Genomic DNA, 22,198 nt, shown 5'->3' with positions numbered 1-22,198 from the left:
GGCAAAGACTCTGAGCTCTGAGCTTGCACCAAGTTTTTTGGGGAAGAAAAGGAGGCCACTATGGCAGGAACACAGTGAGAGGAGGTAGAGGCATTAAAGGAAGTAAGGAGCCAGATCACCTAAGGCCTTTGTCCACTGTAAGGAATTCCCTTTTTCTCTGAATTAGGTGGAAAGCCAAGAAGAGTGACTAAATCTGACTCTGATTTATAAAGTCCTCTCTGCTGAGTTGAATAGAGCACAGGAAGATGAGGGTGGAAGCAGAGCACTCAGTAGGAGACTACTGCACTAACCTACTCCCCAAAAGTCTTTCCTTTGTTCCTGTATCTTATGCAAAATAAGTAACTCCAAACTTGCCCTTTAACACTTTCTCTGACCACACAAACTCCTGTCAGCAGTGACTTTGGCTTACTAATGCCAGTTCTCAGCCTCTCCGGGTGTAATGAACATGCCCCTTGCATGAGTGTTACCAGGCCAAAATATAACTAATGCAAGGTGACTTGAAATCACAGAAATTATAACATGACCTAAGAGTATTTTGAAAATGAGGCTGCTGATTTTGCAGTGACAAATGCAAGAATGTGATCAGCATGAAGTTTAAAAAGGTGAAGGAAACTGATGAAAAATTTGTCAGCTTGTCTCTTGGATTGCCTACTTGGCAGGATGTTTAGATTCTTGATTACCACTCCAGGTTCTTCAAAAACCCTAGAATGTAAAAGGATAATTCATCAAACTTTCACAGTGTGCTAGAAGCCCAATTAATACAACTCTCTCCCTCTCTCTGAAATATTTCAAAGGTAATAAAAACAACACTTTTACTTTGTTTTTATCGCTGTGACAAGATTATAAAATTTACTTCTATATTAGATATATTTTTATAATAATTATAATTTTTATTAAAAAACATAAAGCAAATAAAAATGGCTTAGAAATTTCAAGAATTTATCTCACAAACAACACAAGTTGATAAAGTCAGTGCTTCAAAGTCTTCAAGAACTGAAGTCTTTTCATCTTTTGACTCTGCATTTTCAAATTCACAACCCAATGCTCTTCAATATGGTTGCAAGGAGCTCCAAGCACATTTGGCTTAAGAAGTTTAAAATAGGCCCAAATTCTAGTGCAGAATAGGTCAACGTCTAGTCACATAGCCACACAGACTATGTCAGCACAAGGAAAAGGCAAACAGAATTTGGGAAGCAAACAACAATGCTTGCTTCAATTTCTCCCTAAAAATTTCTAAATTTGGACTTTATCAGTGTCTTATGGATCTAAGGAGCTTGACGTTAAGCCCCTCAATCTTGTCTTTTTTGTTGAGAACTGCTAAAATCAAGGTTCTGAAAGAGCAGGTCTTGGACAATGACCTCACTCAGACTTACACAGAAAATTAGACCTGAAATAGCCAAAGAAGTGTGATCACACATTACAAGAAAACAAAATATACAGAGCAAAGTATAAAATGAATATGGATGCAAAAGTGTCTAACAAATATCATCATATCAATGCCATTAATGTATAAAAAGTATAATACTGTGCATCATATTGGGTATTTATTTCAGGAATGCAAGTTTGGTTTTATATGTAAAAATCAAAATTCATCATATTTACAGGTTAAGCAAGGAGAAAAGGGAATATGTTAATATATAGGAAAAGCATCTGACAAAATTCAGCATCCATTCATAATTTAAAAGTTAATCAACTTAAGAATATGAATGACTACTCCTGTTAGATAAGAGATATCCACAGAAAGCCTCCAGCTAAAGGATACATAATAGAAAAAGTCAGCACTTTCCAACTACAACCAAGAAAAAGGCAGGAATAGCCACACTTACCACTTTTATTCTATGTTATATAAGAATCTTAGCCAATAAAATAAGTCCAGAAAAAGAAAAAAATGAAAAGGAGGTATACAGTTGACTTTAGATAACTTGAGTATATACATAGACATTGATCAGAAATGCATAGAAAAGCTTCTAGAACTAATTTGTGACTTTAGCTGGATACAAGTTATTACTACAGATCACTTTTATTTCTATTTCTAACAATGAACCATTATCAAAAATATGAAATGCTTAGGGATACCTTTAGCAAAATATTTTCAAGACTTACTCATTGAAAACCCACAGAACATTTCTAGGACAAGTTATACAACACTTAAATAAATGGAGAGATTCATTGAAAATGTAAGATTGTTATGACATATATTCTTTCTATATTTTTATATAGATTAAATATCATTAAGGCCAGATCCCAATAAGTGCCTTCATAGAAATTGACAACCTGAAACCAAAATGTATATGGAAGTGCAAAGAACATAGACTAGGCAGACCATTTGTGAAATAAAAAAAAACAGAGGATTCTACTTGGTCTTACTATAAAGCTACAATAATCAAGATTATTGTACAGTACTGGCATAAAGATAGATTTATAAAACAATGGGAAACGATGGTCAATTCACAAATGGAATCAAACATTTTTCAATGGGGAAAGGATAGGTTGTCCAGTAAATAGTGCTGGAAGAACTAGACACCCATATGGAAAGACATAAACTCTGAGACCATAGAGAAAAATTAACTCAAAATGGATTAAAGGCCTAAACATAAAAGCAAATGCTGTAACATTTCTACAGTATAATGAGATAAAATCTTTGTTATTTTGGGGTAGGCAAAGATCCCTTAGCTAGCATGTAAAAAGTACAAACTGTTATTAAAATATTGATAAATTGGACTTCATCAAAATTAAAATTTGTTCTTTGAAAGCCATCATTAAACATAATGGTCCAGGCATAGTGGCTCATACCTGTAATCCTAGCATTCTGGGAGTCCATTTAAGACTGAGAATTGGAGACCAGCCTGGGCAACACAGCAAGACCTCATCTCTATAAAAAAAATAATAATAATTTTTTGAAAAAAATTAGCTGAGTGTTCTGATAGATGCCTGTAGTCCAAGCTGCTAGGAAGGCTGAGATGGGAGGATAAGTTGAGCCAACGACATCAAAGCTGTGGTGAGCTATGATCACACCACTGCACTCCAATCGGAGGGACAAGGCAAGACCCCATGTCAAAAAAAAAAGGAAAAAAATACATTAATTAATTAATAATGATAATAAAGCAATCCAGAGAATGCAAGTAAATATTCTCAAAATACATATTTGACCAAAATTGTGATTCAGTGTATTTGAAGATCTCATATAACCCAATAATCAAAAGCCAATCAATCCAACAAAAAATAGGCAAAGAAAATATGTAAATGCCAATCAGCATATGAGAAATGCTTACCTTCATTTGCCCTGTCAAAGAAAAGCAAATTAAAACCTCAATGAGCTGCCACCTACCCATGTACTCAAAGAGCTAAAATTAAAAAGACTGGAAATCTCAAGTGTTGGTAGAAATGTAAAATAGTACAACCACTTTGGAAAACCATTTGACAGCTTCTTATAAATTAAACATACACCTACTATATGATTAGACTTTCCTAGATATATTTAGACTGTTCACTCTTAGGTATTTGCTCTAGAGAAATGTGGTCCAAACAGAGGTTTGTACACAGACGCCCATAGCATCTTTATTCATAATAGTTCCAAATTAGAAATCCATCAATGATGAATATGTTAATAAAATTTAATAGAGCCATTCAATGAGATATTATTCATCAATAAAAGAATAAACTACTCATAAATGAAAAAAAATTGATTCAATTCAAAAATGTTGGACTGAGAAAAACAGCCAGACACTTAGGAACACATACTGTATATGCTGATTTCATGATATGAATTTCTGGAAAAAAGCAAACCTAATCTACACTGGCAAAACATACGTCATTGGTTGCCTGGGACTGCAAGTTGGGGATGGGGAGAGAAGTTGATGGAACTACCAAATATTCTAATATGGTGATTACATGGAATATATACTTGTCAAAGTCATCAAACCACACATTTAAAATGGCTGCATTTTATTGTGTGTAACTAAAATTGTTGACTGTATCTCAATAAAATTTATTTAAGAAATAAAAGAAGCTGGGCACTATGGCCCATGACTATAGTCCCGGTCACTGGGGACACTGAGGTAGGAGGATTGCTTGAGTCCAGGTGTTCAAGGCCAGCCTAGGCAACATAGCAGGACTCTGTTTCTAAAAAAATAAATTAATTAAATAAAGAGATAATATGGTGCAATGGTTAACAGTATTGACAGTGAAGTCAGATTGCCTGATTTCAAAACCTAGGCCTTTTACTCACACAATCTGTGTGACTTTTGGTAAGTTACTTAATCCCTCTGTGCCCTGTGTTAGCATTTGTAAAGTAAGAATAATAACATTCCTCGTCCTGTAAGTTTGCCAAAAATTAAACATCTAACACGTTTAGAATGCTGCTTGGTAATTAATAAACACAGTACTATCACCTAACAAATTAACAAAGAATATTTACAAATACCACATTAAGCGCTGGCCAGATATTGCATTAACTTGGGACTCCATTAATGTGAGAGGAAAAAAAATGTATATTGTGCAATAACAAATCCTTTAAACATACATTCTGTTAAGGAGAAGTTGTATCCTGGGACTTTCAAAAGTAGCTTCTTCATTTTTAAGAAATTGGTTTTATTTGTTCATTTCTCAAAGTAGATTCCGAACTTTTATTATTAACAGATATTCAATTGGTAGTCAACCAAGAAGGATGTCTGCAGTGTGTAAGTGCCTGGCCAGTCAGCCCTCTGAGATTCTGCTTCAAGACTGGCTTACCCAGGGCAGCATATGCTCTGTCCTCAAAGAGATCACGTCCAAAGCACTACTGACAAATGCATATGAGTTTACAGTGAAAAGTTGTTTTCTTGGTCCAAAAGAAAAAGCTTCCACTGTACGGATTAGAGAAGATGAAAGAAGACTCAAAATAAATAGAATAGTTTATACTGGGTTTTGAAAAATGGGTTTAGAAAAAATGTGATGAGTGGAGTCAGGGACGGCTATTATTCTAGACTAGGAAGCCCCAGAAGTCCAGGAGGAATTCTGGAAATGGTTCATAGAATATTTTGGCTGAAAGAGAGGGATCAGATCAAGAAGCAAACCTGAGGCGGGGTGGAGGCTTACCTTGTGGCAGATCTTGAATTTGCTTTTATTATAGACACTGCAGTGACATGGGAGTGTTCTGAAACACACTGACACAACGCAAGTTCTATTTAGGAAGATTAATTTGGCAGACGTATAAAGCATGGAGACAGCCTAAAAGAAAAGAAATCCATTAAGAACCTGTCAGTCTTTCTGTCAAAAATCTAAACTTTTATAGCATTAGGCAAAATTTACTTGAAAGGTATCATCTAAAATTTGGCCTTTACTAATAATGCACATGTTTTTTGTACAATCTCCAGTGCATTATTTCTCATAGCCTGGTAACTCTCCCCAGTGGCCTCTATTCACAACATGCTTTTGCAGGCCTAATAGGTTCTTGCTATTTTCCATACCTATAAGGTATGGATCTTCCTGATCTGCTACATGTACATAAACCCTACCCTTCGGTCCAGTTCCCCCAAACTATAAAGCCTTTCTAGGATTACTTAGCCACACTGAGCTGCCCACTATGGCACTACCTCTCTCAGAGTTCACTGTTTATTAAGAGAAAACAGTGAGTTGTCCTTTGAAAGAAATGCAGATACAAGAATCTGGAGTTGAAACAATGAGCTGAAGCAGGATTCCCTTGATCTGTTGTTTTCTGACTTTGGCTAAATCACTAATGGCTCTCGACCTTCATTTTCCTATTGCTAAAATATGATAAGAGTAGCAATATTTAAAATTCCTGCTGTTCTAATTATGAACTAGACACTTCATTACAATTTTAGGAACTTAGAAGCCCTTAAAGATGGAGTCGCAGAAACACACCCTCTTAGATACTGACATCTTCAAATACTGCAACAACAATGCCTTCTCAAATAATGTAAATTCTGAAAGTCTTTCACATATATTTTATCATTTAATGCACATGCTGAATCCTTTAAGGACAGATATCATTATTACTACTACATAGCTGAAGAAGCTGAAGTTTAATTCTCTAATGAAGAGCATGACAATTTTTCATCAAGGCATTTATGTGTCATCTAAGGGTTCTCACCTTCTTTCCCTCTACCTCTCAGCTGGTTCGAGAAAATGAGCATATTTTGTAGCTGGAATTAACTGGTTTCTCACTAATGGCAATTCTGTAATATAATGAAAAGGAACAAGGTTATGCACATGTATTCATTTTAGACCTTCTTTAAGACATTAATATTTCTATTTTTATATAAATTGATTTTTAAGGGAATTCAGCAAAGAGATAAAAGGTTGGTCACTTTGTTATGATATATTGGAGCTCTGTGGTTTAAGATCAGTTGCTATTTATCAATTCATTTCTTGGTTTTATTTTGGAAATTACTTTCAGTTTCCGGGCATAAATATCTAAGACAAGATTATTATTATTATTCAAGACCAAAGTTTATCCTATAGAACTCAGCAGAGCATTTTCCAAGACTCAAGAGGAGTGTGGCACCAGGACATATTATTACTGATGGATTTTGCAAAGCATACACAAAATACATGCACACAAATACACAATTACACATGCACAGGTAAAGAATCTAAGGACAGTTAACAACAAATGATGTATATGGCTTTTTCTAAAGGGTATACACTCACACATAGCTAGGAATTGAAGAAAATGTGCCCACAAATTATGTTGACCAAATTGTTCTTTCAGATGAAATTTCAAAATAGTCATTAGTTCATTAGGGAGGGCAAAAGAGGAGAAAAAGAGAGAAAGGGAGAAATAAAAAGAAGGCTTAAGATACTGAATACCTTGTTTATCTAAGGTTAACTTGCAATATCTTATATCTTTAGGGCAATTCTCCCTTCAATGACAGACTATTCACTTCCTGGTAAATGTGCATAATGAAATACATACAGATGTTGGATAGCTGAGTTGAAAATGGACATTTTCTTCTTTCTCTTGGGGTACAAAAGCTCAGAGTTTGCAGCAACTCCTGCTTTTGCACCCCCTATCCCCTGCCTGCATGGGATGGGGGTTTGGGTTGTAAATGAAAAGGGAGATTCTGTGACTAATATCAATGAGACAAAGAAATGAAAGCTCTCTAATCCCTGGGCCAGGCTCCAGCCATCCCACTGTACGGGGCCATTGGCCAGAAATCCCACTGTATGCTGGGCCCCAAGCCAACCAGGATTGGATACAATGAGTTTCACAGCCACCTTTTCAGAGCTGACAGCAAATGTCGGGGCACCAACATCCTTTGAAAAGAGTTCCAACTTTCTCTCTAAAATTTTTACCCAATAATAATAAAGCTTTTTTATTTATAAAGCAGTACTCTCTTGAAGATTGCCTAGTGCCTTTAGAGACACAAATTCATTCATCTAAATACTTACAGTGAGAAGAGGTGGGGCTGGTGGCCAAGACTGGGAAATCAATATTCTCTTCCTGTTTTGAGAGAGAGAAAGGAAAAAAAAAATTACTTTATGCAACAGTTCATTCTATTATTGAAATTTCTAGACAAAAGTCTCACATGAATATTCTTCCTTAAATTAAATGTGTTTGTAATGAGCTAACCAAACCTTTCTATGTGATTCCTAATGAGTTGTTTACTTAAAATGTCTTCTCTCCTCTTAAGACTGGGTTTTTTGAAAGGCCAAACACATACACAAACCAGTTAATACAGCACCCCTCCTTGAGCTTTCTGGCTGTTTCGGATTTAAATATTGATTTCTTTCTCTCACTCTCTATGTCTCTTCATAATGGCAGCAGTTGCTAGGAAACTGGGAAATTCTTGCCAAGAAAGCACCCAAGAGAATGTGAACACCATTAAAATATTTCTTACCTTTTACTTTATCGTTGTTCTCTAAAGCTCTTGAGTAGCTGAGTATTGGGTAACCAAGGAAGGCTGTTCCTTCACTGGGGAAACATTGGATCTGATTTCCATTAGAGATGCTGAATTATTTAGTGGTAATTGAGGGCCCCAATCACCTGCTTTCTGTGTGGTTACCTTTCAGTATCCACTCACATTCAGTTTGTATTGAGGCTTTTTTCTCTTGAAAATAGAGCATGTACAATTTGAAACTTGTTTATCTTAATTCTGAATAGCTTGAAAAAAGCTTTCAAGGAATTGGGATGAATATAGTATATATCCAGTATGCAAAGTGAAGCTTAGTATAATAAAAATTTAAAGTATTTTAAATACCTCATTTAATTACAACTTGTTCTCATGTCTAAATCTTGTCATAATATATTCTGGCATGTAATTTTCAGATTTTTGCATTTTTTCAAACTGCAAATGAATAATAATTGGTATAAGAAGTTAAATTCCTAGCACTCATATTAACTTGCTGACTAATTGGTTTATATTGAATGGATTGACATCTTCAACTGACACTGAAGTGATTACAGTGGAAATCTAGTCAAGAAAATGAAAGGATGAATTGAAAGAAGAAGTCAGTATACATATAGGCATATATATTCCTTTCTATCTTAGCCTATGTATGAAAAAGCAATAAAAAATGAAACAAGACAACGAATTCCTTATAGATTTGCTGGTTTTTTTTTTCATTATATAACATGCATAGCAAGAGACTATAGGGTATGAATCTGAAAAGATAAGCATGGATAACCTTGCCAGTATTAAGAAAGTTAGACTTAATTTTATAGTTATAGGAATAATTTGATATCTTTATATCAGATTTGCATTTTTAAAAAGTCTCATTCTGGCTGCACTGTGTAGATAGAGTAGAAGGAAAAGATAAAGCCTAGATGAAACAGAGCAAGTGGGGGTTCTTGACTTCACCCAGGAAAAATTCAGGGGCTAGCCAGTGCTAAGAGAAAGCAACTCTTATTGAATGAGTGCTGCTCCTTGTGGTCCAGGGCTAACCCAGCGGCAGTGTGCCCACAGTCTACAGTGTATGGGCCATTTTTATTTTATTTTATTTAATGTTCCAGGGTACATGTGCAGAGACATGCAGGTTTGTTACATAGGTAAGTGTGTGCCATGGTGGTTTGCCATATCTATAAACCCATCACCTAGGTATTAAGCCCCACATGCATTAGCAATTCATCCTGATGCTCTCCCTCCCCCACACCCTGGACTCCAATGTGTGTTGTTCCCCTCCCTGCATTCATTAAGTGAGAACATGGGGTGCTTGGTTCTCTGTTCCTGTGTTAGCTTGCTGAAGATAATGGCTTCCAGCTCCATCTATGTTTCTGCAAAAGACATAATCTCATTCCTTTTTATGGCTGCCTAGTATTCCATGGTATGTATGTACCACATTTATTCAGTCTATCATTGATGGGCATTTGGGTTGATTCCATGTCTTTGCTACTGTGAATAGTGCTGCAATGAACATGTATGTGCATGAATCTTTATAACTGAATGATTTACATTCCTTTGGGCATATAACCAGTAACAGAATTGCTGGGTCAAATGATATTTCTGGTTCTAGATCTTTGAGGAATCATCACACTATCCTCCACAATGGATGAACTAATTTTCATTCCCACCAACAGTGTAAAGCATACCTATTTCTCCACAGCCTTGCCAGCATGTGTTATTTCTTGACTTTTTAATAATTGTCCTTCTGACTAGTGTGAGATGGTAACTCATTGTGGTTTTGATGTGCATTTCTGTAATGATTAGTGATTTTTTTTTCGTGTTTCTTGGCCACATAAATGTCTTCTTTTAAGAAGTGTTTGTTCATGTCCTTTGCCCACTTTTTGATGGAGTTGTTTGTTTGTTTGTTTTCTTGTAAATTTGTTTAAGTTTTTTGTGGACTCTGGGTATTAGACCTTTGTCAGATGGATAGATTACACAATTTTTCTCCCAATCCATAGGTCGTCTGTTGACTCATGATAGTTTTTTTTTGCTGTGCAGAAGCTCTTTAGTTTACTTAGATCCCATTTGTCAATCTTCACTTTCATTGCAATTGCTTTTGATGCTTTTGTCATGAAAATCATTACCTGTGCCTATGTACTGCAGCCAGTGTCTTCAGCTCCTCATACTTGATCTGGTACATGCTCTGAGCCTCAGCCTTGCTGTGGTTGGCAATCTCCTCGTACTATGCCATGACCTTAGCAATGATGCAGTCCATGTCCAGGGAGCAGCTCTTGTCCATGGACAGCACTACTGACTGTGTCTGAGATCTAAGACTGCAGCTCCTGGATCTCCTCTTCATACAGCTGCCTGAGGAAATTGATCTCATCAGTCAGCCCTTCCACATGAGACTCCAGCTCTACCTTGTTCATGTAAGATTCATCCACATCCTTCTTAATGAAGACAAACTCATTCTCCATCTCTGTATGCTTATTGATCTCAACCTCATGTTCTTGAAGTCCTCCACCAGCCCCTGCATGTTGCCAGTCTCCACCTCCGGCTTCAGCTTCTCCTGGCCCAGAGTCTCCAGTTGCCACCTAAAGTTTTTGATGTAGCTCACGAACATGCTGTCCATGTTACTCTGAGCCATCTTCTACTGCTGTAGGAGGCTCCATTTAGTCTCCAGCATCTTGTTCTGCTGCTTCAGAAACTGTACCTTGTCAATGAAGGAGGCAAACTTGTTGTTGAGGGTCTTGATCTGCTCCTTCTCCTGGGTGCGCATGGCCTGGATGTTGGGGTCCACCTCCAAGGGGGCTCAGCAGGCTCTGGTTGACCATGATGGCAGTGAAGCCTCCTATGCCACTGGTGCCACCATAGTCTCTGCCCAGGCCACCTCAGAAGCTGCTGCTGCCCACTCTGGGCAGCTTTGTCTTTACATGGAATTGTTGTAATCTAGAAGACACAAACTTTACAAAGAGGTTAAACAAGCAACGGCCAAAAATTAGTAGTAACACAATAGATAACAAAGGTCCTAGGAAAGGTCAAAACCAGGTAAGACTTAGAAAGGCAATTTTGATAGTTGACCAGATATAGTGGGGATCAGTGTCCTGGTTATATCTACATACCCAGGAAGCTTGTTCATATATTTTTGAACGTTAATCTCCATTTGTTCAGTTATTTTTTTTTAATTTATTTTTTTAGATGGAGTTTCATTCTATCTCACAGACTGGAGTATGATGGCACAATCTTGACTCACTACAGCTTCCACCTCCCAGGTTCAAGTGGGCCCTGTCATCCAGGCTGGAGTGCAGTGGGGTGATCTTGGCTCACTGCAGCCTCTGCCCCCTGGGTTTAACAGTTTCTCCTGCCTCACCCTCCCAAGTAGCTGGGAGTTCAGGCAGGCATCACCATGCCAAGCTAATTTTTGTATTTTTACTAGAGACAGGGTTTCATCATGTTAGTCAGGCTGGTTTCAAACTCCTGACCTCAGATGATCCACCTGCCTTGGCTTCCCAAAGTGCTGGGAATACAGGTGTAAGCCACCATGCCCAGCTATTCAGTTATTAATGTAGGTCATGATCCTTCTCTTGAACTTGGTGGGGGAGACTCATAAGAAAGAGGCTTGATCCTGGACAGGTGTACCTAGCTACTGATTCTCTGAAGTTTACCAGCAGTAGAGGTGTTTAACAATACCTGACATAGTCCCTTTCATTTTAATTGTAATTGATCCTCAGTAAATCCATCTTTCCAGGTTTTTATTGGGACTAGATCTCCTGGTTGAGCAGGGGAGCTAATCCTTTCCTTTGTGGGAAAGGGCAATACTTTTGAACTTGACCTAAATTCCAATGGGAGGCATAGTTAGGAATGTCCAACACTGTTTCTTGTCATAGACTGAATTAATTTTTCAAGTTTCTTATAACCAATTAAATGTTTTTGGCCAGACAGGAATGGAGATACGCAGGCACTAATTTGCCCTTAAAACTGTTTTAAGCAATATGAATAAAAAACCAACAGCCAAAAATAAAGTCACATATTAAGAGAAAACAAGAGTATAGAATCAATTTATACTGGAGGGAAATTTTGCTTTTATAGACCTCTAAGACAAAATATTTTAGCATCAGGACATAACAACAGTTAGAATTGGAGTAGAAAAATTACAAAATCCAGTGAAAAAGCTAAAGGCAGTTATCATTTTAGGTTTTCTCAAAAGGAAAAAATGCTGAAAATAGTGAGACACGACAGTTGAATTTCTGAGATATGAATCTGAGAAATATATTTAAAAAAAGGTTATGGTATTGAAAAGCAAAATGTCTTGAAATTTTATTAACAGCAAATCTATACCTTAAGAAAACCTTATTTTAACATAGGAGATCATCTTCTACAAAGACTATTATAAACAATACCCTTTGAATGACAGCCAACTTAATCATACACAAAATTCTTTCATAATTCCCCTTCATGAACCTCAGCATGACTTACACAGACCATGTACAACGTGCTTGAGCTTTCTGACTAGTCCTATATTACCTCTTTCATAAAAAAAAAAAGTCACTTTTCAGTAGTACAATAATTTATCATACAAGATCCTTTCTCATATAAAATTCTTTTACATTTATGTCATTCTTTACCAAAAATATACCTTCATATCCTTATCTTTCTTCATATATATCTCTCTCCTACTTACTGGTTACTTTCTATCTTATTTCATAAGTAACCTTATCAAGTCCATAATTTGAATTAACCTTTAAGAGTACATCATTAACTTAGTATTTTTGCCTGCCACATCAAGAGTTGCACAAGGCTCCTCTGTAGAGATGGTAAGGTATCTAATGGGAGTCATGGGGGATATTGGGCTGTGTAAATCCTCTGTTCTCTTGCAAATGATAGGTTTGGGTAACCAAGGCTCCCTATGGAAACTGGAGCAGTCCCTTTTCAAATGGCCCTCTTGTTTACAGAAGACATACTGATTCTGGCCCAAGGGCTGATGAGTTAGGGGTTCTTGTCTGAACATCCTAGACATCTGTCTTGGGACACTTATTTGGATTGATTTATCCTGAAGTGTCAGGGGGCTTAAAACAGCCACTAACAATTGTACTTTTTGGCTATTTCTTTTGATTTTTTCCTCTGCCTCTGCCCTGCACCTATTGTAAATTCTAAAGGCCATGTTTAAGAGTTGGCTCATAGGAATTTGAGGTCCCATTTCGGCCTTTTGTATCCTTTTCCTAATGTCAGAGGCAGATTGAGTAATAAAATCCGTACACAGGAGAGTTCGTCGCTCTTGGGAATTCTTTATTAGTATATTCCCTGAGTGTCTCAACCAGATGGATTTGAAATACAGCAAGAATTTCAACCTTTCTTTGTGTTACTTCTTTAATCTTGTCATGATTAACTGGCTTAACTACACATCTTTTCACTTCTTTTATTAAGCAACTTACCATGTGAGTTTTGCATGTGAGATCTTGGGAAGCCCTCTGGTAATCCCACCAAGGGTCCATATCTGGAACTGTATCTCTTTCCACATGTTAACTGGCATGGTCTAAGTTATGTGTGGCCACTCCATCTGCATATTTATGGACAGTACCCAGAACCCTCTGTTTCTTATCTATGGTACAGCAGGTGGACAATAATTTTTTGCAAATCATGTGAAATTAAGTCAAAACACATGGTCAACTTAACAAACTCCTCAATGAACTTCCCTTGATTCTCCAAAATCTGGCCAAAGTTCTCCTTGCATAAAGCCAGATCACACACAGAAAAAAACACATGTACTCTGTCCCTCTCCCTGACATCTCCATCAGCTACCTCCCACAACAGACACAGGTTTGATTTTAGGAGCTGATATAGGGTTCCCCTCCTGGTGGTACTGGTAGGGCTTACTTCCTCAGGCAATGAGAGGTATAGGCTGGGGCTAGTTGGATAATGGGGATGGCTGCCTGATGACCTTGTGGTGGAATACTCCACTAGAAAACTGGTGGGCCTCCCCTTAGAATTGGGAGACTGAGGAAGCTTCAGGGGAGCATGGGCCATCTAGGGGAAATAACTAGGAGGGGGTCACCTGGGTGCAGTTTCTTGGTGACTGAAAGTAACATGAGCCAAACATCCTACAGTTGTCTGGTAAAGGGCCATAAAAGCCATTATATAAGGGATCACTCCCCATTTTCCTTCTTTTTTACATAATAAGTTCAATTGTAAAATAGTGTTATGACATAAAGAACCTTTTTTTGACCTAATTTCTTGGTTTCCCAGTATGTATTAGACCAAATGGTGTCACAATAGAAAATGAGTTTGTTTCCTTTTAAGCCTTCTGTCTTAGTCCATTTTAATGCTGCTATAAAGAACTGTCTAAAAATGGGTAATTTATTAAAAAAAAAAAAGAGCTTTAGTTGACTCACAGTTCCACATGTCTAGGGAGGCCTCAGGAAGCTTACAACTATGGCAAAAAAAGAAGCAAACATGTTCTTCTTCACATGATGGCAGGAAGGAGAAGTGTCAAGCAGAATGGGAAAAGCCTCTTATAAAACCATTAGTTCTCATAGGAACTCTCTCACTATCATGAAAACAGCATGGAGCTAAACACATGATTTAATTACTCCCCACAACATGTGGTGATTACAGGAACTACAATTCAAGATGAGATATGGGTGGTGCATTAATTAGCCTGTTTTCAGGCTGCTAATAAAGACACACCCAAGAATAAGTAACTTATAAAGAAAAGGAGGGTTAAAGGACTCACATTTCCACACAGCTGGGGAGGCCTCACAATCATGACAGAAAGCAAAGGAGGAGCAAAGGCATATCTTAAATGGTGGCAGGCAAGAGGGGAATGAAAGCCAAGCAAAATGGGAAACCCCTTATAAAACCATCAGATCTTGTGAGAACTCACTATCATGACAACAGTATGGGGGAACCACCCCCATAATTCAATTATCTCCACCTGGTCTCACCCTTGACACAGAGGGATTATTAAAATTCAAGGTGAGATTTGGGTGGGAACAAAGAGTAAACCATATTTATCTTCTAATTTAAAATTTCTCTAGTTGTCTAAAAGGCATCCTAGCAACAGGTCCTTCAGGATGCTTACTGTTGTTTCCTTATCTGACAAGCATCTCTACTAGACACAGAAGTTTTTTAAGTCCAATGGAAAAAAAAATTAATGAACTCTCATTATTTTCTGTTTCAAATTCCCACTTCCTGCAGAGAAGGTGTAAATATAGATAACAAAGCATTTAGAAAGTGGATTATGAAATATGAGTGGGAAGTAGGATACTACTGTGCACTCCATGAAACATGGAAAAGAAGTATTTTTATTAAGCAAAACATAGAAGGAAAAAAGGAAAATGCAGTGACAGGATTAATCATTTTGGACTTTAGGGCAGGAAACAGAAAAAAGCAAGAATAAAAATTCCTCTAGCGTGGGCATCCTCAAACCCACAATGCCTCCTTAAAGTAGTTCTCTAACAAAATGCCAAAATCTCCAGAGCATGTACAAGGTGGCCAACAGTGAAGGTAGGCCTTTAACCCACAATCCCAAAGTCAGCATGTAACCCACAATCCTAGAGTGAACACTCTCACAATCAAGTATCCTGTCTTACACAACTGTCCAAACATAGGACCAGGGAGTCAAAGCAAAAGCTGGAAACAAAACATATATTTCAGGGTGGAAAATAGCTTATGGAAAAATAAAATGGCATTAGAGGATAAATGATCAATTGTCATAGCTGATTAGTTTTGCTTCTGTCCAGGGCCTCCAAATGGCAGGTGACTTCAAATTAACTACCTAGTCAAAGGTCTTATTTCCTGGCTCACCCAATATTGAAGGAATGGCAGAGGGGTCACATACTAATCCACGAGCCAAAATGGCTCCAACCAGTCTCCAGCGTGGCACTTAGGTGAAAGCCTCCTCCCCACATTTCCTTGGTTTGGACAAGCTTGGCTGCTGTGAGGGAACCAGGGCATGGTCCTGTGATCAGCTGGCCAAAGTGGTAAGTATGGTGTGAGGCAGCATGGTGGCTGCTTGCCTGTTCACTCTGCTCTGCTGCCGCCACCTGCCAGAAAAGACAATGGCTCTGAGAAAAGCCTTTGGGTAGCATTACAGCTCTGCAGTGCTACAGGCTCTATATTAGAGCTCTGCAGCTTCAGTCATCAGCCTTGCCATCTCTTGCCAGAGACTCACTGTCTCATCATCAGTTGCTGGCTACTTGTTGCTCCATAAATCACTGATCACCATTTTATCATCTTGTCTCCTTGATGACTGCCAACTGCTGACAGCTGTCTCACTATCTCTCCAATCACCAATAGGTGTCTTGCCACGTTGCCATCTCATCTCTTCCCTTTATTGTCACCATGATGATACAGGGCAGACAATGAGGCTTAGCCCAGAAGGGTTCTTGGCTTCACCAAGGAAAGAATTCAAGGGCTAGACAGTGGTAAGAGAAAGCAACTCTTGTACCAGTACTGCTACTTGCGGAGCAAAGCTAACCCATAGGGAGTGTGGGCTCCATTGTCAGTGTATGGGCTGTTGGCTGCTACATTTATACCCACTTTTAATCATATGTCAATTAAGAGGCAGGTTATTCACAATGTTCTGGAAAAGGAACAGGGAGTTTCCAGAACCATATAAGGTAACTTCCAGGCCACTGCTATGGTATTAGTAAACTGTCATGGTACTGGTAGGAGTGTCTTTATCCTAATGAGCAGTGAGGGCAACTAGAGATCACTGCCATCTGCTTGTTTTGGCTGACTTTTTTTTTTTGAGATGGAGTCTCACTCTGTCACCCAGGTGGGTATACAATGGTGCTATCTTGGCACACTGCAACTGCACCTCCCAGGTTCAAGCAATTCTCTTGTCTCAGCCTCCTGAGTAGCTGGGACTACTAGTGCATGCCACCATACCCAGCTAATTTTTGTACTTTTAGTAGAGATGGGGTTTCACCATATTGGCCAGGCTGGTCTCAAACTCCTGACCTCAGGTGATCTGCCCACCTCAGCCTCCCAAAATGCTGAGATTACAGATGTGAGCCACTATACCTGGCCTTGACTTCTTTACTGCATCTGTTTTTTCCAGATCCTGCTTCTATTAGTGGGGTCATGACCCGGAAACAAGTCCCACCAGCCTCCTATCTCATGGGTGCCAGCTGAAATAATCCAGGTGGGAAATAATGGGGATCTAAATAAGTAAACCAGAAATGCTGATGGAGGGACAATAGAGGAGAGAGAAAAGAATTGACAAGAAACAGTAAATGATTGTCTATGAGTGCTGAAAGAGCAAAATTATCAAGAATAACCCCTATAACTCCAGCTTTGTGGCTGATGGTGCCAACCTTTAAGCCAGGAAACAGAATTGAAAAATTAGAAATGAGTCCACTTTTAGAAATGTTGAGTTCAGAGATTTGTGTGAGATCCAAGTGGAGAATGCAGTATTAAGAAAAATTTAGAAGTATATACTGTGGCACAAATTGACAATTTTAATTTCAACTTTTATGTGTGTTTCCAATGGACGATCCAAAACCATGAACCAATTTATTTAGTCAGCTCATTTATAATGCCTCTTTAAATTAATTCATACAAGAAGCTCCCAACTCCATAATAAAAATGTTTCCAAACTAGAGTCTGCCATATTAAATGGGGTGCTTTTTGATGCTTCTTTTCTACATCCAAAGTGAAAAAGAGAAACTTTGCTAATGGCTAATTCTTTATTTCTCCCACACTCTGGGAAGTAACCATATTTTGGTGGTTTCTTACATCAAAGTATACTAGAGAAAACGGAATCCATGTCTTTGTTAACCAGAGAATCTTCTTTACTTAAGTGATGAAGTTGGTAGCTTAACTAATCCTTTTTCCCACCCCGGTCCCTCTCTACTCTTACCACTTACACTGTCTGTGCCCTTCTCTAAACCATCTTAGTAATTTTTCTAATGAATATTTAGTTAGCTTGCAAGTAGATTTTTTTCTGTTGCCCTAGGCCAGTAATTTCAATGTCTCAAATCTCAAATTCTGCTTGGTTTTTTGTTTTCGTTTTTGTTTTTGTTTCGTTAGAAAGAGGAGGTTATTGTCATTAGTTTGTTTTACATACATCTGTCAGTTCCTTTCCAGTGCTGTGTTTTGTTTTGGCCCTGTGTTTATGTGTGTGAGAAGGTCACTGGTGCCCTAACCTCTGCTCCATTTTCACGCCCCCACTGAAATCTCTGCTACCCAGCTACTTGAAATCTCTCTGGAATTTTTACATATGCAGGGTTGGATACCTGACTCCAGTTAAGTTATACCCCCATCATGCACCCTTTACCTCACTTCCCTTATACTAATTTGGTCTCATCCTAGGTAGGTGAGTGGGAGAGAGGTAAAAGACCACAATGATTAGTTCTAAAGCACCTGGTAACTACTCAGAAAAAAATGGGGCACCAATGGGAATTTTGTCAAGAAGGGAAAATTAGTATATTTAAGAAGGAAATAAAGGCTTCCTGGAAAACTGGAAAAATACAATTTGATATAAAGAAAATGACTATAAAATTGAACATTTATTTTGCAAATTAATTCGAGGGTATAAAATAACAGGGTACAATCATTGCAATCTCCCAGGCATGCGGGCTAGAAATTTTTAAATATCACATGTAATTCTCACAATAATCCTATGATGCAAATGACTCTTATTATTACTAACTTTCAGATAAGGTCAAACAGCTGGAAGAAGTCAAGTTGTAGTTCAAGCCAGATAGACGTAGAATGTACTCCAGTTTGTTTTAGTCATCTTCCCCAATTTTTCATTACATGTTTGCCATATCATGTAACATTTTGATCTGTGGGAAATAAATCATTGTGATTATTTACCTTTCGAAACAGAAAAAAGGCATGATGGAATTCAGATGGTAAGTTTCATTTTAAAATGTGACCTCTACTTATAGAAATAGAAACACTTTCAGCGTCAAATAACAGAAAAACCTAACAATGAGGCTTCACATAGCAAGACTTTTGAAAATAAGTGATCACTGCCTTGGTTCAGTGCCTCAAAGATTTCACAGCTTATTTGGTGTCGGTTCCTTGCTGTTCTGTTCCTTAGGATTTCACAACGGCTGTGTCTCAGGAGATAGTACTAAGAAGAGTGCTCCTTCTTGAGTATCTCATTCTAATGGAAAAAGGATAAATCCTCCCAAAAGCTCCTAGGAAACCCTCCTTCTCTATGTGACCTGACCTAGAAGGAAAGTTGAATAAACTGAAGATAGAATTTTTTTCAGCCTCAATAATGAAAGCCAGGGAAATGAATGGGGCTGGAGAAGGTAATAAGGCTTTGGGGCAGCCAACAAACACATTTACTACAGTGATTGCATGGCACATACAGATATTTCTGCCTTCAGTATGATGGATAAATTGTAATTACATTATGATTTCTTCCCCCAAAAATCAGTCTTTGGTACCAACTGGAGGTTTTTTTGTTTTTTTGCTTAATGCTGAATTTCAGTACTTCCTCTGTACTGAGTTTCAGCAATTTCCTTTTTTAATAAATAGCTGCTGTGATGGAAAAGTTGTTATTTTACTATTCATTTCCACCAGTTGTTGCTTTGATGAGGAGAGAAAGTGTCTGAAGCCATCATCCTACTCATACATTTTCAGTCGTTCCCCTCACCCTTTTCTTCTCAAAGACTTTTATCAGCATGTACTATGTGCTCTGATGTGGATATAATCATGGATCTGATGACGCTATATGAATGTTAGAAGAAAAAGTACAATAATGATAATAAATTAATTCATACTAACTTAGCATTTACTATGTTCCAGATGTTGTTCATCATGACCTACTTCCATGAAAGTGTTAGAGACCACTAGAGTTAACATAAAGCAGATACTGAAAGGAACTGCGAGACTTAAATTCTATTTCTAGCTTAACTTGTTTGGACTCTAGCTGTTTTCTTTTGTTTATGTTCTTTTAATTTTCAAAATGGGGACTATGGCAATGCAGAATAAGCTGACCCACTAACATAAATGAATAAATCAAAAGTAGTCAAATTTATTGGGCTGTCTCTTTTCAGATATTGAGATTCTGAATCAATTATCTATTGCTATCACAAATCACCAAAAACTTGGTGGCTTTAGAATTCAGTAGTGATTTATTTGTTCATGATTCTGCAGTTTGGACAGGACTTGTCAGGGCAGTTCTACTCTCCTACATGCTATGACTGGGATATTCAAGATGGCATCTTCAATTAACTGTCTGGTGATGCCATGGCTAGGATAGCTAAACAGACGCGGGCTGGCTGGGCATCTTTCTGTGCATGTCTCTCCATGTGGCTAGCTTGGGCTTTCTCATCATGGTGCTGGGTTATAAGAAGGCTCATACCCAAAGGACAGATCCCAATGACTATCAAAAGCAACAAATCAAAGTCAATGTGAGAGGGGACTATATAGGACATTAATATCAAGGGTCAGTATTCACTGGAGGCATAAAATAAGAGTCAACCAGAGACACTCGTTTGGCGTTTCTAGTTTAAACAATTTATATCACTGAGTACACTAAACCAGCTTATGACCCAGGCAACTACAGCCTGTTTAGTTCTTTGAAAATAAAAATTACAGTAGAACTAATAAATCTCTGAGAAATCCATTTTTCTTGAGTGGATTTATTAAATCAAATGACTAGCACTACTATGGAACACTCTGATGATAGTTAGCATTGTTGTTCATTCAACCTTAACTCCCTACTTCTTTTTATACAAGATAAATAGAATGAAAGTTATGAGTTGAGTTTGGGTTACGGTTAGAAGATTCCATTCTTTCAGTATAAGCATTCTCTTGACAACCTAAACAATCATCTCACATTTGGTGATTAAGTGTGTACTTTTTAACAGAGGCAACTGCCAAAGAAGTTGAGAAGTTCACTCCTAATGGCGTCTGCTGGAGGAATGATGGTGTCATTGGGAGACAGGGCATCTGTAACCTCTCCTTGCAGTCAGCCAACAGCTCACTGAGCCAGCACAGTGATTTTTCTGTACAGATAACTGAAAACCGCCGTAAGAGCCTGTATTTCATACCCAACATCAGTGACAGTGGAAGGGTCTTACTTCATGTAAATATGTCATAGTCCTCCTTTAGAACTTTAGCTTTGGGCTAAGAAGGCATTTTTCTTTCTGTGGAAGTACAAGGAAACTAAATTCAGAGGAGACAGGCCATATGTAATTCCAGAGCTGAGATGAAAAGTTATGGATAGAGAAAACGTAAAGATAGGTTTCAAGTACTGTGACAAGGCAGAAATTGAACCTGAACCCTGTGGGATATCTGGAGTACCTATAGAATATCACTGCAACTTGAATATTGTCAGAGGCTTTAATATTATAAAACAATCTTCAAAAGTTTGGCTGTAGGCCATCTGAGTTTGGAAATCTGATGGTTCTCAGAAGAATGAAGATCGTTTTAAAACAGGCAAATTTAGAATAAGAAAGGTATTCAAAGACTTGAAAACTAAATTGTCAACATGGAATGTGTGTCCCTGCATTTTGAAAGAGACAGCACAGTGGTTTCTTTTTAAAGCAACGATGTCCACAAACTAACATAATGTGAAACTAGGTTAAGGACAAGCTGATGATTTTTTTTCTTCGATTTCCTTTTCAAAATTTGGGTATATTTATTCCACATTTTCTCTCAATGTACGTTTTCAGAATTGTACCTTATTTGTTACTGTCAAAATCTCTACATCTTTCAGTTTGAAGACATTTTAAAAGATAGAGGGGAAAGAAAGGATTGAGGCAAACTGTAGGTTAGGATTTCAATGTCAGAACAAACCGAATTAGGTAAACTGACTAAGACATCCAAGGCAAAAGCATTCAGGCCTCTCTCCTTTTGCCTGTCCTCTTCTTCACAGCATAAAGAACAGTGCTCTAGAAATATCATAAGCCTTTCAATGTCATCTCCAGCATATCTTCACAGCTACAATTTATCAGACATTTACTATGAGCTCTGCATTGTTCTCAGTATTTTTCTGGCTAATATTTCATGTCTACAACTTCATTTGGTTGGTGTTATTGTTTTCTGTATTCCAGATGATGAAACTGAGGCTCAGAAAGAAAAAGAATGTTTCATGACCAAGATCACCCAGTTTGTAATAGCCATGTAGGTGCCATACCCAGGTCTGTCCAAACCGATTCAGAAAATGCCACACAGAAAAGAAACCTCACTACCCAATTAGACTGATTAGAAAAGAAGAAACTTTTTCCTCCTATCTTTATGAAATCCTCAATGTAGTTGTAACACATAACAGTTATTAGGCACTTGTGTTCTGTGTAAATTCTGGTCCTTTCCATCTGCATGAAACTGAGCTAATTATTTTTAAGCATTTGAAGTGATTGCCTATAGAATCAATAAACTAGCAACATGGGACTCACTCTGCTGATATC

At 37.8% G+C, this 22,198-nt stretch overlaps 1 pseudogene; it reads right to left on the bottom strand.

Moving 5' to 3' along the window:
* Positions 1-9,783: 9,783 nt before the first annotated feature.
* On the bottom strand, positions 9,784-20,837 carry LOC108286466 (annotated as a pseudogene).
* Positions 20,838-22,198: the final 1,361 nt, after the last annotated feature.

The sequence above is a fragment of the Cebus imitator genome, unplaced genomic scaffold (genome assembly GCF_001604975.1).
Source record: "Cebus imitator isolate Cc_AM_T3 unplaced genomic scaffold, Cebus_imitator-1.0 Scaffold319, whole genome shotgun sequence".
Classification (NCBI taxonomy): Eukaryota; Metazoa; Chordata; class Mammalia; order Primates; family Cebidae; genus Cebus; species Cebus imitator.
This window is presented reverse-complemented; position numbering and strand designations above follow the sequence as displayed.